Source organism: Lipotes vexillifer, unplaced genomic scaffold, assembly GCF_000442215.2.
Source record: "Lipotes vexillifer unplaced genomic scaffold, Lipotes_vexillifer_v1.1 scaffold230, whole genome shotgun sequence".
NCBI lineage: Eukaryota > Metazoa > Chordata > Mammalia > Artiodactyla > Lipotidae > Lipotes > Lipotes vexillifer.
This window is the reverse complement of record NW_006775143.1, coordinates 131,872-150,495: the sequence shown is the minus strand read 5'-3', so window position 1 is coordinate 150,495 and position 18,624 is coordinate 131,872.

The following is an 18,624-nucleotide window of genomic DNA, read 5'->3' as shown; positions in this document are numbered from 1 at the left end:
GCATTCCTGAGTGGTTGAAGTTGCAAGAGTCTGGGAGAAGATTTATAATACATCTCAAAGAGGCAGAGGAAAAATGTAAGACTGTACATTTTCTGAAATAAATGCTCTAAGGTAAGGGAGATCAGGGGCCTATAGTCAGGAAGAAACCTGTCCAAAGTTTAGTCAAACTGAGGGAATGCTAAGACCATTCTGGTCACTCTATCATCTGATGCTTCTAGGTTTGAAAATTTAGTCACACTTGATGGAACCCTAACAACCTGGGTCTATTCTGCCACAGACTATCTGCTTGACCCTGGGCAATAATATTAAATTATCTTAGTCTCTACTTCCTAATTCTTCTACCGCAAAGCCTTTTCATTTTCTATTCCTTCTTCCTGGAAGGATCTTCTCTCAGATATCTGCTTGGCTGACTTCCCCATCTCCTCCTAGTCTTTGGTTTCAGTGGGGCTACCCTCACCACCATATAGAAAGTGGCAAATGTCACTCTGTTGCTTCTTATCCCCTTTATCCCTAATGTACTACATCATTTGTTTATTATGTTCTTATTGATGATCTGTTGCCTCTGCTGGAATGGCAGATTTATGGGCAAAGTAGCTCATCACAAAATTACTTACGATAAGAGATTTTAAAGGAAAAACCTAAGTGTACAACGTTAGAGGAATAGCTAATAAAGTCAACTCCTCTCCTCAGGGGAATAGTATGCAGCCATTTAAATTATGTTTATGGAGAGAGTCTAATAAGGAAAGTATGTGTGTGAAAAGGATCATTTAAAAGAATCTGAATATAAGATTACAAATAAGTATATTATGAAAACAAAAATTTAAAAAATAAAGAGAAAAAATATTAGAAGAAGATATGCCATGGCACTCATAATGATGACCTATACATGTTATTATATCTATAGCTGTATTTATATCTAGATAGATGTCCATTTATATATGTATATATAATGTTTTATTCTTTGTCTTAATTTCAATATTTTTCAATTTTTAAATAATGATCAGGTTTAAGAGTGGAAAAACAGAATCTTTTAAAAAATAAAGACTCTATGAGACTCCAAGATTATAAAGTTCCTAGTCCCCAATTTGTGACACATCCATGCAGTTCAGACTGCTTTGGTGCTTACAAGGGGACATGTGTAAAGTGAGTACCAAGAGAAAGCTAGAGCCTATCTTTTGGAAAAACTCCCATGGAATTTTGAAGGGGAGTGGAGAAATAGGAGCCTGGGCAGAAGAAACTAGAGGAAGGTAAACCACAGCTAGCGTTTTGGGGCAGAAGCATATGCCCATGGAGAGCTCTGGGGATCCTCCATGCTGCAGAGTAGAGCTGGGGAAGCAGTACAGCAGGTATTATCAATACCAGCCCAGTAACTAGGCAACTAAAAGATCTGTAAAGAAAGCACAGCTTCATGAGAAATGCAGGGATGTGTTTTAAGAAGACGTGGTGGGGATTAACAGCCCTGTGATTCATGGAAACGGCAATTTGTCACCAGTGCTATCTGCCGAGCGTAGGGGACAAAAGTATAGAGACAACACAGGAGAAATGTGGCAATGAACTGAGTGATAAGCACAGATGGGCGAAGCACCAGAAATCACTTCATTTTCATTATTTTGAGCTCTGCTTTCACCTAGGCAATGTCCCGGGGAATTGTTCTCCCTTTTTTTTTTTACTCTGGTTTGTTTTTTAAATGCTGAAATCAGTTTCTTTAGGATATCTCCTTGGACCAGAGGGAAGGCTCTGTTTTACTGAATACCTACTAGGTGTCAATCATTACCAGCTGTGGTATCTTTTAAACCTCTCCATGAGCAACAGTGTAGGCATTACTATTATTCTCATTTCAGAGAGTGGTAAATTAAGACTTAAAAGAGGTGGTGCAATTTTGTTACAAAATCAGTAACTTTAGAATCCTTGTATAGAATCCGTGCCCGGCTAGCTTTTCTTACCATCCCTTTCTACATTGCCGATCAAATTATATGTATGTGAATTTTTCCTCTTGGGCTGGGTTCAGAGAATCCGCAAAACCTGTTGCTCAGAATTCAGGATATTAAGGCTGATTGCAAAAGGAGGCTTTAGTGTTGAGTCTGTTGATTTTCCAGGCAGTGCACTAACTTGACAACTTCACATGCTTCTCCGCATTCAATTTTCTAGCAAAATGGAAAATGCAATTACAGTTTTCAGCAAAATATTGTTGTTGCTTCGAAAATAATTAAGCATCTTATTAAATTGCTATTTTACCAAGTGGGATGCAATGGCTCTACAGGGCTTTGTCAGGGAAAAGCAAGGGCTTTTCAGAAAGGTTGTGTATGTGTCTGTCAGGGGAATGCATCTCCAGTTAGTTAATAACCTGAGTTCTTAGGAGAAAGGGTGGCAAGGTGACTCCTTTATAGGGCAGACTCTCTTATTAGGAGTTTAATGCTAAGGTTGACTGAAGCTCTTTCCATTGCAGTAGCTTTGGAATTTATTTCTCCAGGATCCATTTTCACTGTTTCACCTTAAGGGAGTTGGCTGCGGGGAGAAATCCTAGGAGGTGAAACACCAGTTCGGAAAGTACTTAGTCTGTCAAAAAGGATAAAAGACGCCTTTATTAGAAAGCACAGGGAGCTTCCAGGAAGATGGCGGAGGAATAGGATGCGGAGACCGCCTTCCTCCCCACAGATACACCAGAAATACATCTACACGTGGGGCAACTCCTGCACAGCACCTACTGAACGCTGGCAGAAGACCTCAGGGCTCCCAAAAGGCAAGAAACCCCCCACGTACCTTGGTAGGGCAAAAGAAGAAAGAAAAAACAGAGACAAAAGAATAGGGACTGGACCCTCACCAGTGGGAGGGAGCTGTGAAGGAGGAAAGGTTTCCACACTCTAGGAAGCCCCTTCGCGGGCGGAGACTGCGGGTGGCGGAGGGAGGAAGCTTTGCAGCTGTGGAGGAGGGCGCAGCAACAGGGGTGCGGAGAGCAAAGCAGAGAGATTCCCGCACAGAGGATCGGGGCCGACCGGCACTCACCAGCCCGAGAGGCTTGTCTGCTCACCCGCCGGGGCGGGCGGGGCTGGGAGCCGAGGTTCGGGCTTCGGTCGGAGCGCAGGGAGAGGACTGGGGTTGGCGGCGTGAACACAGCCTGCAGGGGGTTAGTGTGCCACAGCTAGCCAGGAGGGAGTCCGGGGAAAAGTCTGGACCTGCCGAAGAGGCAAGAGACTTGTTCCCTCTTTGTTTCCTGGTGCGCGAGGAGAGGGGATTAAGAGCGCTGCTTAAAGGAACTCCCGAGACGGGCGTGAGCCGCGGCTAAAAGCACGGACCCCAGAGACGGGCATGAGACGCTAAGGCTGCTGCTGCTGCCACCAGGAAGCCTGTGTGCGAGCACAGGTCACTATCCACACCACTGTTCCGGGGAGCCTGTGCAGCCCGCCACTGCCAGGGTCCCAGGATCCAGGGACAACTCCCCCAGGAGAACGCACAGCGCGACTCAGGCTGGTGCAACATCATGCTGGCCTCTGCAGCCGCAGGCTCGCCCCGCACTCCGTGTCCATCCCTCCCCCGAGCCTGAGTGAGCCAGAGCCCCCAAATCAGCGGCTCCTTTAACCCCGTCCTGTCTGAGCGAAGAACAGACGCCCTCAGGCGACCTACACGCGGGCCAAATCCAAAGCTGAGCCCCTGGGAGCTGTGAGAACAAAGAAGAGAAAGGGAAATCTCTCCCAGAGCCTCAGGAGCAGCAGATGAAATCTCCACAATCAACTTGATGTACCCTACATCTGTGGAACACATGAATAGACAACGAATCATCCCAAATTAAGGAGGTGGACTTTGAGAGCAAGATTTATGATTTTTTCCCCTTTTCCACTTTTTGTGAGTGTGTATGTATATGCTTCTGTGTGAGACTTTGTCTGTATAGCTTTGCTTCCACCATTTGTCCAAGGGTTCTATCCGTCCGTTTTTGTTTTGTTTTGTTTTGTTTTTTAAATTTTTTTCTTAATAACTACTTTCTATTTTAATAACTTTATTTTACTTTATCTTCATTCTTTCTTTCCTTCCTTCCCTCCTTTAGATATATTTATGATTTTTTCCCCCTTTTCCTCTTTTTGTGAGTGTGTATGTGTATGCTTATGTGTGAGATTTTGTCTGTATAGCTTTGCTTCCACCATTTGTCCTAGGGTTCTATCCATCCGTTTTTTTCTCTTAATAATTATTTTTTTATTTTAATAACTTTATTATATTTTATCTTACTTTATTTTACTTTATCTTCTTTCTTTCTGTTTTCCTTCCTTCCTTCCTTCCTTCCTTCCTTCCTCCCTCCATCCCTCCCTCCTTTCTTTCTTTCCTTCTTTCTTTCCTTCTTTCTTTCTTTCTTTCTACTTCTACTAATTCTTTCTTTCTACTTTTTCTCCCTTTTATTCTGAGCCGTGTGAATGAAAGACTCTTGGTGCTGCAGCCAGGAGTCAGTGCTATGCCTCAGAGGTGGGAGAGCCAACTTCAGGACACTGGTCCACAAGAGACCTCGCAGCTTCACATAATATCAAATGGCGAAAATCTCCCAGAGATCTCCATCTCAACACCAGCACCCAGCTTCACTCAACGACCAGCATGCTAAAGTGCTGGACACCCTATGCCAAACAACTAGCAAGACAGGAACACAACCCCACCCATTAGCAGAGAGGCTGCCTAAAATCATAATAAGGCCATAGACACCCCAAAACACACCACCAGCCGTGGACCTGCCCACCAGAAATACAAGATCCAGCGTCATCCACCAGAACACAGGAACTAGTCCCTTCCACCAGGAAGCCTACAGAAACCACTGAACCAACCTTAGCCACTGGGGACAGACACCAAAAACAACGGGAACTACGAACCTGCAGCCTGCAAAAAGGAGACCCCAAACACAGTAAGATAAGCAAAATGAGAATACAGAAAAACACACAGCAGATGAAGGAGGAAGATAAAAACCCACCAGACCTAACAAATGAAGAGGAAATAGGCAGTCTACCCGAAAAAGAATTCAGAATAATGATAGTAAAGATGATACAAAATATTGGAAATAGAATAGACAAAATGCAAGAAACATTTAACAAGGACCTAGAAGAACTAAAGATGAAACAAACAATGAACAACACAATAAATGAAATGAAAAATACTCAAGATGGGATCAATAGCAGAATAACTGAGGCAGAAGAACGGGTAAGTGACCTGGAAGATAAAATAGTGGAAATAACTACTGCAGAGCAGAATAAAGAAAAAAGAATGAAAAGAACTGAGGACAGTCTCAGAGACCTCTGGGACAACATTAAATGCACCAACATTCGAATTATAGGGGTTCCAGAAGAAGAAGAGAAAAAGAAAGGGACTGAGGAAATATTTGAAGAGATTATAGTTGAAAATTTCCTTAATATGGTAGGGGAAATAGTTAATCAAGTCCAGGAAGCACAGAGAGTCCCATACAGGATAAATCAAAGGAGAAACACGCCAAGACACATATTAATCAAACTGTCAAAAATTAAATACAAAGAAAACATATTAAAAGCAGCAAGGGAAAAACAACAAATAACAACCAAGGGAATCCCCATAAGGTTAACAGCTGATCTTTCAGCAGAAACTCTGCAAGCCAGAAGGGACTGGCAGGACATATTTAAAGTGATGAAGGAGAAAAACCTGCAACCAAGATAACTCTAGCCAGCAAGGATCTCATTCAGATTTGATGGAGAAATTTAAACCTTTACAGACAAGCGAAAGCTGAGAGAGTTCAGCAGCACCAAACCAGCTTTACAACAAATGCTAAAGGAACTTCTCTAGACAAAAACACAAGAGAAGGAAAAGTCCTATAATAACGAACCCAAAACAATTTAGAAAATGGGAATAGGAACATACATATCGATAATTACCTTAAATGTAAATGGACTAAATGCTCCCACCAAAAGACACAGATTGGCTGAATGGATACAAAAACAAGACCCATATATATGCTGTCTACAAGAGACCCACTTCAGACCTAGAGACACATACAGACTGAAAGTAAGGGGATGGAAAAAGATATTCCATGCAAATGGAAACCAAAAGAAAGCTGGAGTAGCAATTCTCATATCAGACAAAATAGACTTTAAAATAAGGACTATCAGAAGAGACAAAGAAGGACACTACATAATGATTAAGGGATCGATCCAAGAAGAAGATATAACAATTGTAAATATTTATGCACCCAACATAGGAGCACCTCAATACATAAGGCAAAAACTAGCAGCCATAAAAGGGGAAATCGACAGTAACACATTCATAGTAGGGGACTTCAACACCCCACTTTCACCAATGGACAGATCATCCAAAATGAAAATAAATAAGGAAACACAAGCTTTAAATGATACATTAAACAGGATGGACTTAATTGATATTTATAGGACACTCCATCCAAAAACAACAGAATACACATTTTTCTCAAGTGCTCATGGAACATTCTCCAGGATAGATCATATCTTGGGTCACAAATCAAGCCTTGGTAAATTTAAGAAAATTGAAATTATATCAAGTATCTTTTCCGACCACAACGCCATGAGATTAGATATCAATTATAGGAAAAGAGCAGTAAAAAATACAAACACATGGAGGCTAAACAATACACTACTTAGTAACGAAGTGATCACTGAAGAAATCAAAGAGGAAATTAAAAAATACCTAGAAACAAATGACAATGGAGATACAACGACCCAAAACCTATGGGATGCAGCAAAAGCAGTTCTAAGAGGGAAGTTTATAGCAATACAAGCCCACCTTAAGAAGCAGGAAACATCTCGAATAAACAACCTAACCTTGCACCTCAAGCAATTAGAGAAAGAAGAACAAAAAAACCCCAGAGTTAGCAGAAGGAAAGAAATCATAAAAATCAGATCAGAAATAAATGAAAAAGAAATGAAGGAAACAATAGCAAAGATCAATAAAACTAAAAGCTGGTTCTTTGAGAAGATTAACAAAATTGATAAACCATTAGCCAGACTCATCAAGAAAATAAGGGAGAAGACTCAAATCAATAGAATCAGAAATGAAAAAGGAGAAGTAACAACTGACACTGCAGAAATACAAAAAATCATGAGGGATTACTACAAGCAACTCTATGCCAATAAAATGGACAATCTGGAAGAAATGGACAAATTCTTAGAAATGCACAAACTGCCAAGACTGAATCAGGAAGAAATAGAAAATATGAACAGACCAATCACAAACACTGAAATTGAAACTGTGATTAAAAATCTTCCAACAAACAAAAGCCCAGGACCAGATGGCTTCACAGGCGAATTCTATCAAACATTTAGAGAAGAGCTAACACCTATTCTTCTCAAACTCTTCCAAAATATAGCAGAGGGAGGAACACTCCCAAACTCATTCTACGAGGCCACCATCACCTTGATACCAAAACCAGACAAGGATGTCACAAAGAAAGAAAACTACAGGCCAATATCACTGATGAACATAGATGCAAAAATCCTCAACAAAATACTAGCAAACAGAATCCAACAGCACATTAAAAGGATCATACACCATGATCAAGTGGGGTTTATTCCAGGAATGCAAGGATTCTTCAATATACGCAAATCTATCAATGTGATTAACCATATTAACAAATTGAAGGAGAAAAACCATATGATCATCTCAATAGATGCAGAGAAAGCTTTTGACAAAATTCAACACCCATTTATGATAAAAACCCTGCAGAAAGTAGGTGTAGAGGGAACTTTCCTCAATATAATAAAGGCCGTATATGACAAGCCCACAGCCAACATCATCCTCAATGGCGAAAAACTGAAAGCATTTCCACTAAGGTCAGGAACAAGACAAGGTTGCCCACTCTCACCACTCTTATTCAACATAGTTTTGGAAGTTTTAGCCACAGCAATCAGAGAAGAAAAGGAAATAAAAGGAATCCAAATCGGAAAAGAAGAAGTAAAGCTGTCACTGTTTGCAGATGACATGATACTATACATAGAGAATCCTAAAGATGCTACCAGAAAACTACTAGAGCTAATCAATGAATTTGGTAAAGTAGCAGGATACAAAATTAATGCACAGAAATCTCTGGCATTCCTATATACTAATGATGAAAAATCTGAAAGTGAAATCAAGAAAACACTCCCATTTACCATTGCAACAAAAAGAATAAAATATCTAGGAATAAACCTACCTAAGGAGACAAAAGACCTGTATGCAGAAAATTATAAGACACTGATGAAAGAAATTAAAGATGATACAAACAGATGGAGAGATATACCATGTTCTTGGATTGGAAGAATCAACATTGTGAAAATGACTCTACTTCCCAAAGCAATCTATAGATTCAATGCAATCCCTATCAAACTACCACTGGCATTTTTCACAGAACTAGAACAAAAAATTTCACAATTTGTATGGAAACACAAAAGACCCCGAATAGCCAAAGCAATCTTGAGAACAAAAAATGGAGCTGGAGGAATCAGGCTGCCTGACTTCAGACTATACTACAAAGCTACAGTAATCAAGACAGTATGGTACTGGCACAAAAACAGAAAGATAGATCAATGGAATAGGATAGAAAGCCCAGAGATAAACCCATGCACATATGGTCACCTTATCTTTGATAAAGGTGGCAGGAATATACAGTGGAGAAAGGACAGCCTCTTCAATAAGTGGTGCTGGGAAAATTGGATAGGTACATGTAAAAGTATGAGATTAGATCACTCCCTAACACCATACACAAAAATAAGCTCAAAATGGATTAAAGACCTAAATGTAAGGCCAGAAACTATCAAACTCTTAGAGGAAAACATAGGCAGGACACTCTATGACATAAATCACAGCAAGATCCTTTTTGACCCACCTCCTAGAGAAATGGAAATAAAAACAAAAATGAACAAATGGGACCTAATGAAAGTTCAAAGCTTTTGCACAGCAAAGGAAACCATCAACAAGACCAAAAGACAGGGCTTCTCAAAATGGATTAAAGACCTAAATGTAAGGCCAGAAACTATCAAACTCTTAGAGGAAAACATAGGCAGAACACTCTATGACATAAATCACAGCAAGATCCTTCTTGACCCATCTCCTAGAGTAATGGAGATAAAAACAAAAATAAACAAATGGGACCTAATGAAACTTCAAAGCTTTTGCACAGCAAAGGAAACCATAAACAAGACCAAAAGACAGCCCTCAGAATGGGAGAAAATATTTGCAAATGAATCAACTGACAAAGGTTAATCTCCAAAATTTATAAGCAGCTCATGCAGCTTAATAACAAAAAAACAAACAACCCAATCGAAAAATGGACAGAAGACCTAAATAGACATTTCTCTAAAGAAGACATACGGGTGGCCAAGAAGCACATGAAAAGCTGCTCAACATCATTAATTATTAGGGAAATGCAAATCAAAACTACAATGAGGTATCACCTCACACCAGTCAGAATGGCCATCATCAAAAAAATCTAGAAACAATAAATGCTGGAGAGGGTGTGGAGAAAAGGGAACCCTCTTGCACTGTTGGTGGGAATGTAAATTGATACAGCCACTGTGGAGAACAGTATGGAGGTTCCTTAAAAAACTACAAATAGAACTACCATATGACCCAGCAATCCCACTACTGGGCATATACCCTGAGAAAACCATAATTCACAAAGAGTCATGTACCAAAATGTTCATTGCAGCTCTGTTTACAATAGCCTGGAGATGGAAACAACCTAAGTGTCCATCATCAGATGAATGGATAAAGATGATGTGGCACATATATACAATGGAATATTACTCAGCCATAAAAAGAAAGGAAATTGAGCTATTAGTAATGAGGTGGATAGACGTAGAGTCTGTCATACAGAGTGAAGTAAGTCAGAAAGAGAGAGAGAAATACCATATGCTAACACATATATATGGAATTTAAGAAAAAAAATGTCATGAAGAACCTAGGGGTAAGACAGGAATAAAGACACAGACCTACTAGAGAATGGACTTGAGGATGTGGGGAGGGGGAAGGGTAGGTGTGACAAAGCGAGAGAGAGGCATGGACATATGTACACTACCAAACGTAAGGAAGCATCCGCATAGCACAGGGAGATCAGCTCGGTGCTTTGTGACTACCCGGAGGGGTGGGATAGGCAGGGTGGGAGGGAGGGAGATGCAAGAGGGAAGAGATATGGGAACATATGTATATATATAACTGATTCATTTTGTTGTAAAGCAGAAACTAACATACCATTGTAAAGCAATTATACTCCAATAAAGATGTTAAAAAAAAAAAAAGAAAGCACAAAAAGGACTGAGCATTGATTGTTCACCTACTATGCTCCGGGCATTGGATAAAGATATTCTTTCTTTTATTTAGAGAGAAAGAGAATGCTTCATTAATATCAAAGACAAACTCACAGTTTACTAAGCATCTATGCTGTGCCAGGCTCTGTGCAAAAGTACTTAACATGCAGTTTCTCACTGATTGCCATATCTGCCTGAATAGGCATTTAGCAGAGATGAGGAACTATAAGCACAAAGAGATTAATAAATTGCCTAAGCCACAGAGCAAGTAAATAGGAGAGGTGGCTTGATTTCTAGAATCTTCATCTTGGCCACTGTTTTTTAATCAGTAGCTTAAAAAACTAATGCTCGGATACTAAAGAATTTATTCTATGTGGATAAAAACCTTGTATAACATTACATGTTTAAAGGAAAACAAGCCTCATTTCAGAGCCTAGCTCTGTTTTGGGAATGTGGGCAATTTACTTTGTGTTTCTGAGGCTCTATCTCTTCACCAATGTTACTGAAACCAGAGTAGACATTAGAATCACCCAGAGGTGCTTTGTGACCACCTAGAGGGGTGGGATAGGGAGGGTGGGAGGGAGGGAGATGCAAGAGGGAGGAGATATGGGGATATATGTATATGTATAGCTGATTCACTTTGTTATAAAGCAGAAACTAACACATCATTGTAAAGCAATTATACTCCAATAAAGATGTTAAAAAATTAAAATAAAAATTAAAAAAAAAAAAAGAATCCCCTGGAGGGCTTGCTAAAATCCAGATTGCTGGGTCCTACCCCCAGGGTTATTGACTCAGTTTGTCTGGAGTGGGCCTGAGGATTTGCATTTCTCCCAGGTGATGCTGACGCCACAGATTTAGGACATCACCTGGACAAACTCTATTATCCATACTCTGAATCCAAACTCTGGTTTTCCCTGGACTGAAAGAGAGAGTTTGCTCTCTACAGAGCATTAGCTTTGGGGACCTGGTCTGATTCTTCCCTCTTTATTTGCTATGTGGTCTTAGACAAGTTGATTAATCCTTTTGAGCCTCAATATCTTCATCTGTAAAATAGGGCTATTGCTTTCTTTGTCACCACCCTGTTGGGGAGGATTATAAGAAGTCTCTTATGGATGGCATCTAGCCTATTTTCTGGCTCAAATACTCAATAGATGTTGATTCTCAACATTGGAAAGTTATCAAGATTATTTTCATGATGCCTGGCTTCATACTCATTTATTTTTTTTATTCACTGAATCTACCAAGCACTGTAACATTTTCTTGGCAGTTTTTTTTATTTCTTAGGTCTTTGCAGTTTCCATTATAAAAATATGCTGTATATACTGTAGAACACCCAGATTAGAGCAAGGGCCGCACCCACACTACACATCATTATTGTTGGAAAATACTACATGTATAGTTTTAGTTCAGAAGTCAGATTCACGGAATTCCCCCGAAGAATTCTGAGTGTTTTTGGATTTAAGGCTTCTAGAACCTTCAAGGACCAGGAATCACCAGGGAAGAACCCCAGAGAGGTAAAAATCAAGTTGCAGCATGGTTAACCCCTTGATGCCAGAGGGACCGTGTCTCAAATTGAGAAATTTCCTACCCTATCCTCTCAAGAAGGCACTGCTACTGAATTTATATTAATAACTATCCATCACACTAGTTAGAAACTTAAATGAATTAAACATATGTTTTATTATTTTAAATAAAACCTTACATCTCCCACCCCCCACAGCTCCAGGCAGAAGTCCCTGAATACTGTTTTCCCCCTCATCTTTGTCCAGGTTGAAAATCAATGTATCTGGTTCACCTTGAATCTCGAGCTGCATATTTTTAGCAGCAGAAAAGCCTATGTTGCCAGCATCCCTGGGAAAAAGGCAGATAACCCCCCGGTGTCCTCCAGCCAAGGAGGAGGGCAGAGGGTTCAGAGGAGCAGATTGCCTGCAGCTTGGATAATTCACCAGCCTCCACTGTTAACCAAGGAGCTTGCTGGGTGGTGCCAGGGACTAAAGGACCATGGATCAGGAGTTAGAATTTTCAGAAAAGGTCCCTGATCTCAGGCCAACAGTTCCTTTAACTATTGAGATCAAGGTGGGAAGAAGGTTTAGAGTAATTTAAGAAAAGCTCTCATGCATTATTATTGTTGTGGATACCAAGCAGTATCTATTAAGGAATGGATGTAATAGGCAGTAGGAATTATAATAGTTAAAGCTCCAATATGCTTACTATGTGCTACTCACTGTTCTGTGTTTATCTTTGTTGACTCATTTTATTGTCATAACATTTTATAGATGAGAGAAAAAAAAAAGCAAGGAACTGAGAGGTTGATGAACTACCAGGTGCTATGTCATTAATTATACTATGATTTCGAGGGAAGGGTTTTCTTAAAACCTTAATTTAGCAGATGAAAAAAATTGAAGGTGACTTCCCTGAGATTCCACAGCTTGCTTGAGAAAGAGCTATAGACTCTGAGCCCACAGGGTAGAAATCTTTGCTAGATTAATCTGAAGCCTTCCTGGAGGTGATGAGACTTGATCAAGCTTTGCAGTATAGAACAAGCCATAATGAGGAGTGCATCTCGTGAAGATTCAGGAAGACCAGGTTCCCACCATGCCTTCCCTAAAGATTTTCATCATGGCCCACAACCTCTACCCTCTTTATATGCCCAGAGTGATTGGAAAGGTCAAATGTTAAAATGGATATAAACTCTGCCTGAAATGCCATGTGATGGATCCACATGGCAAACTCCTATTCATCCGTCCAACCCTCATATCAAGGTTCACCACTCCAAGCAGCCATCTTTTCCTCTCCCTCTCTTTTCTGGGGAAGATTTCCTCTCTTTTTTATTTGCCCTCATGATATCTTCACTCACACGGCACTTGAGATCCTCTGTGGGAAGAATAGCTGAGTCTTGCCTTATTGGTGTCCTCATTCCAGTCACGTGGACATCACTCAGGAAGTGTTTAATTAGTTATCTGCGTGGTCTTTTCTCAATCCTACGGCGTTTTCCTCTCCCTGTGTAAAAGAAGGCTAGATCATTAATTGCACAAATAATTATTAGGGAACTCTGAGCAGGGCACTGTTGTAAATGCAGGTGATACAGTTGTAAATATGATGGAATATATATTACTTAACAGAGGATGCAGCCAACGGACAGGAACATACGAGAGTATGGGAAGAGAGAGAGAGAAAGGCAGAGGGATGAACTACCTAAGTTGCTTTATCCACTTGTGTCTCCCTAAAAGTCGTATGTTGAGGTCCTAACCCTCAGTGTGATGGTGTTAGGAGACAGATCCTTTGGGTGGTAATTAGGATGTGAGGGCAGAGCCCTCATGAGTGAGATTAGTGCCTTTATAGAATTGGCCCAAGAGAACTCCCTTGCCCCTTCCACCGTGTGAATGTACAGTGAAAAGATGGCTATCTTTTTTTCTTTTTCTTTTTTTTTTTTTTGCGGTACGCGGGCCTCTCACTGTTGTGGCCTCTCCCGTTGCGGAGCACAGGCTCCGGACGCGCAGGCTCAGCGGCCATGGCTCACGGGCCCAGCCGCTCCGCAGTATGTGGGATCTTCCCAGACTGGGGCACGAACCCGCGTCCCCTGCATCGGCAGGCGGACTCTCAACCACTGCGCCACCAGGGAAGCCCAAGATGGCTATCTTTTAAGTGGGCTCTTGTTGGACACGAAATCTGCCAGAGCCATAATCTTGGATTTCCCAGTTGCCAGAACTGTGAGACATAAATGTGTGTTGTTTATAAGTGCTCCAGTTTATGGCATTTTTGTTACAGCAGCTCACGCGGACTAAGACATGCTTATACCCATCCAATCATTCATCAAAAATCATAAGCATATATTATATGCCATGGGCTGTGCTAAGTACTGAAATATAACCTTGAACAAGATCTAATCCTTGCCCTTAAAATACTTACACCCTAGCCAAATCCCCAGTTATAATCATAGCCCTGGGATTTGGGCCACAAATATAGAATGGAAGCAAATAATCTTGCCTGTTATGGGCATAGCCTGGCTTGCAAGATTTCCTCATGGCTCCGTGTTTTCTCCTGGGAAAGGGAGCCATGGTTCCAGGGGCCCCATGCAGCAGTGACATTTCCTCTGGCTATTAATCAGCACCTTTACCAGTGCAGCAGCACTGTGGGGACAGGAGGATGGAGGATGTCTCAGATGCTGTTTACTATCTCTCTAGAGAAAGTCTCTGACCTCAATTTCCTTTATTGACCCATTTCATGCTAGTGGAGTGAATTTTCAAGGCTCTTTAGGGACAAATCAGCTCCTCTTGTCCTTGTTAAATGGACATACTCCATGTAGTCATGGATGGACACAACCTTATCATTGGGAAGATAAGGTCTGAAGTGCATGATTTGGCTGCAGTGACCCAGACTGCACCTAAGTCTTTAGAAATCAGGCTCTAGTGGCATCATTTCATGAGCAGGACTTAGGATTGGTTCCACATTCTTATCCTAATTTGAAACAGAAGGAGGGCAGACAGAGTGACTTTGCCCCTAACTTAAATTATACTTAGGCTTCCCCAGGGAGACACCACTGCCACACGCCCTCCACCTCAAGGAGGACTGCAGAAAGGAATTGTATAGGACAGAAAGGAAGAATTGAAGGTAGAAAGAGAGAGAAAGTAGAAGAGGAGGAGAAAACAGCCATAAGGGATTGAGAGTATGATCAAACAGGGAAGATTTCCAGAGAGAAAAAGTAAAAGGTTAAAATTAACTAATAGGATGGATGCATCAGTCAGGATGGACTAAGTTATGCTGTAGTAACAAATAACTCTAAAATTTCAGCAACTTAAATCAACAAGAGTTTATTTCTCGTTTAAGCTGCATGTCTATTGTGAGTCAGAAGGATTACTGTGATCATTGCAGTCACTCCAGAATTCAGGTAGTGGAACAGGCAGCCTCTCATCTGTTTCTGGTCACCACATCAAAGGGAAACTGAGTTCAGAAGGATCTCTAGCAATTAAATGCTCTGAACCCAATAGTAACACACATAATTTTTGCCTGTACTGTATTGGATGACCAAGTCACATGGCCCCACTCCCCCAGGAGGTACCAGAGCTACGCACTCAGGAATCAGAGAGCGCCGGTGTCTACCCCAAGGGGCCTGGGAATCGAAGGAGATTCCTCAGAGGTGCTCCTGCCAGTATAGTGTTTGCAGAAGTGGTCAGGTCTCCAAACTCTCTCTGATGAAGATCCTGGTCCTAGTAGGAGTGTGACTACTCTTCCTGAGAATTTAAAAGGAAACTGATAACAAAGCATAGGAAGGAACAATAAAGTCAGATAAGACCATGTTTAATGAGATAATATTCTACTTTTTCTTTCCATTTCTGCTTTTCTGTGCAAGTTTGAATTCTGGCTCCATCTTTTCTGAACTCTGTGACTTGGAGGAAGTTCCCACTCTGTGACACAGATTCCTCACTTTATAAAAATGAGCATAACAACATTACAAATATTAGACTTTTGTGGATATTTATTGAGTTAATACAGGTAAAGGGCTTAGGACAGTTCCTGACACACACTAATAAGTATTCTGTGGTATTTAGCATCCTTCGTCTTAACAACTCGGTGAGGTAGGCTGTGAGTCATGTTGAACGGGCTGGGAAGTGAGACCTGGGAGGCTAAGAATAATCAATATCATGTATGTGGTCACTAGTGGAGCCAAGGTTCACTCACATTTAGGGACTTTGATTCCAGAGACTGAAGTTTACATTTCACATCAAAATCATCATTCCAGTTGATCCCTTCAGTAGCTCTGTGGGCTAGAGTCAACAACATTTTGGCTATTACTGCCATCACTACAGCTTCCAGGTATCACTCATAAAATACCTGTGTCTGCTTTACGAAAATTACAGCTAAGCCTCCTAACAGTACCCTGAGGTTAAGTATTGTCACCTTTCTTTTTTTTAATTGAAGCATAGTTGATTTACAATATTGTGTTAGTTTCAGGCATATGGCAAAGTGATTCAATTATGTATTTTTTTCAGATTATAATCTGTTACAGGTTATTACAAGATACTGAATATAATTCCCTCAAAGAAGTTAAATAGGGCATTAGTCTGCCAGGACTGCAATAACAAAGTAACACAGACTGCATGGTTTAAACAACATAAATGTATCTTCTCACAGTTCTGGAGACTAGAAGTCCAAGATAAAGGTATTGGCAGGGTTGGTTTCTTCTGAGCCCTCTCTCCTTGGCTTGTAGATGGCCATCTTCTCCCTGTGTCTTCACATCATCTTCCCTCTGTGTGTCTGTGTCCTAATCTCTTTTTATAAGGACACTAGTCATATTGGATTAAGGTCCAGCTATGCGATCTCATTTTACCTTACTTACTTCTTTAAAAGCCATGTCTCCAAATACAGTCACATACTGGGGTACTGGGGCTAAAACTTCAAAATGTGGATTGGAGGGAACACAATTCAGCCTGTAACAAGCAGCCTGCGTCCAGATGGAGCCAGGATTTAAACATAGACTATTCTGATTCCAAGTCCATATGATGCTTCCACCTTCAAGCCATTAGTAAATCCCTCCTGTATGCTTAGCACAGTGCTTGGTGTTTTGCCTTCCTTTTTTTTACATATAGTTCTCAAAGGAAATGTTGGCCCCTTTGGGTAGATGAGAAAATTAGGGACTCATGGTAGGGAGGAATTTCTTCCAGTTTGGTCACTGTTGGTCACCTTGGGGTGCGTTCAGATCTTCTTACCCTTGACTAAGAAGAAACTTTCTCCCTCCTTTAGTTTGCTCCTTTGGAAATGAGGCAACCCTTTTAAAATAATGCCATATCCATTACATCACCAAATGTTAATATTTTTTTACAGTACCCACTATGTGCAAACATGAGGAAAGGCACTTAACACATAGAAAGCGAAGACACAATGACAGATGTTTTAGGAAATTGCAACCCAGAAGAAAAGGCAAGTAATAGGGAGTAAAATAAAAATACCACTCGATGTTCAATGGGAAGTGCTGTCAATAAATCATGTAAAAAAACGTCAGAGGAAGACAAAACAACTATAGACTATGTATTCAGGGAAGACATCTTGCCAGGGCGTAAGGAATGAGCTGGGGGTAGGGGTGGCTAGGATGCCAGCAATGACAGAGGCAGAGGTTCTCAAGAGGTGTTTGGGGGACAATTTCTGGTCATAGACTTGCTTATCTATTAATGGTTCACCATTGCCTGCAAAGTAAATCCAAGTTTCGTAGACTTTGCAATCAACTAGCTGATGCTTCAGCCCTATCATCCACCCCCCACACCCATTGTGTAATGATGGACTAAGAGCCAGTCCCTAAAATGCCTTTCATTTCTGGCTCTGGTCCTTCACTTGTGGACAGGAACAGTGGCAGAAAGGAAGATGCAGGGGTCTCAGTCATGCAGGTCCAAATTCTGGCTCTGCTACTTACTAACTAGTGGGACATTTGGCAAGTTATTCAACCTCTCACTTTGTTGGCCCATAAAATAAGAATAGCAATAACTACCTGGCAAGGGATAGGGGAATATGTAATGAAATGAAGTAAATAAAGTACCTAACTTACCACCTACTCTATTATGTATACTCAGGAAATGGTAGTTATCATTATAATAATGATGTCTTCCTTGTGCCAGCAACTCGCTTCTACTGCTTCTTAGCCTAAACAATTCCCACAGCACTTGTTCATGTTTACACCTGAGCGTTATATAACTGCATTCTATTACTTACAGAGAGAAGCAATGCCATGTGGTGTTTAGGAGCTCAGTCCTGCAGTCAGTCTGCTTACCATTTATTAACTGTGTGACTTTGGGCAAGTTATTTGGTCTCTCTGTGTCTCAGCTTTTCTACATATAAGATGGAGAACAGAGCATTATCTCATTCACAGAGACAATTTGAAGATTAAATGAGTTTACACTATAGTGCCTGGAATATAGTACCTACTCAATAAATGGTGGTTCTTGTTATCTCCACTTCATAGAGGAAGAAAGAGGTTATGTAATTTGGCTGACGTTGAATGACTAGTGGGACAACAAATTTCAGCATCAGAATTTTGTGTTAGATGACTGTGCTCTTAATCACCAGACCTTTGGCTTCCTGCATAAATAAGAAGCACTTCCAAGTCCTTCCTCACTGTCATCATCTGATACACATACTTGACAGCTCTGCAAGCCAGGCAACAGACTATTAGACTAGAGATAGGAAGATCTCCCTCCAACTTCCATTCCACTTATAAAGAAATCTGCCTGGATACCACCCACTTCCTCCCTCTACCCTCAACACAGATGCATTTTGCATATGGAAACAGAAGGATCACTGGTAAAGTGCCATGTGCAGGGTCAAATGATCAAGACCAAAATCCGGCTTACATTTAGATGACTGCTGATTTTTTGAGTTCCTGCTG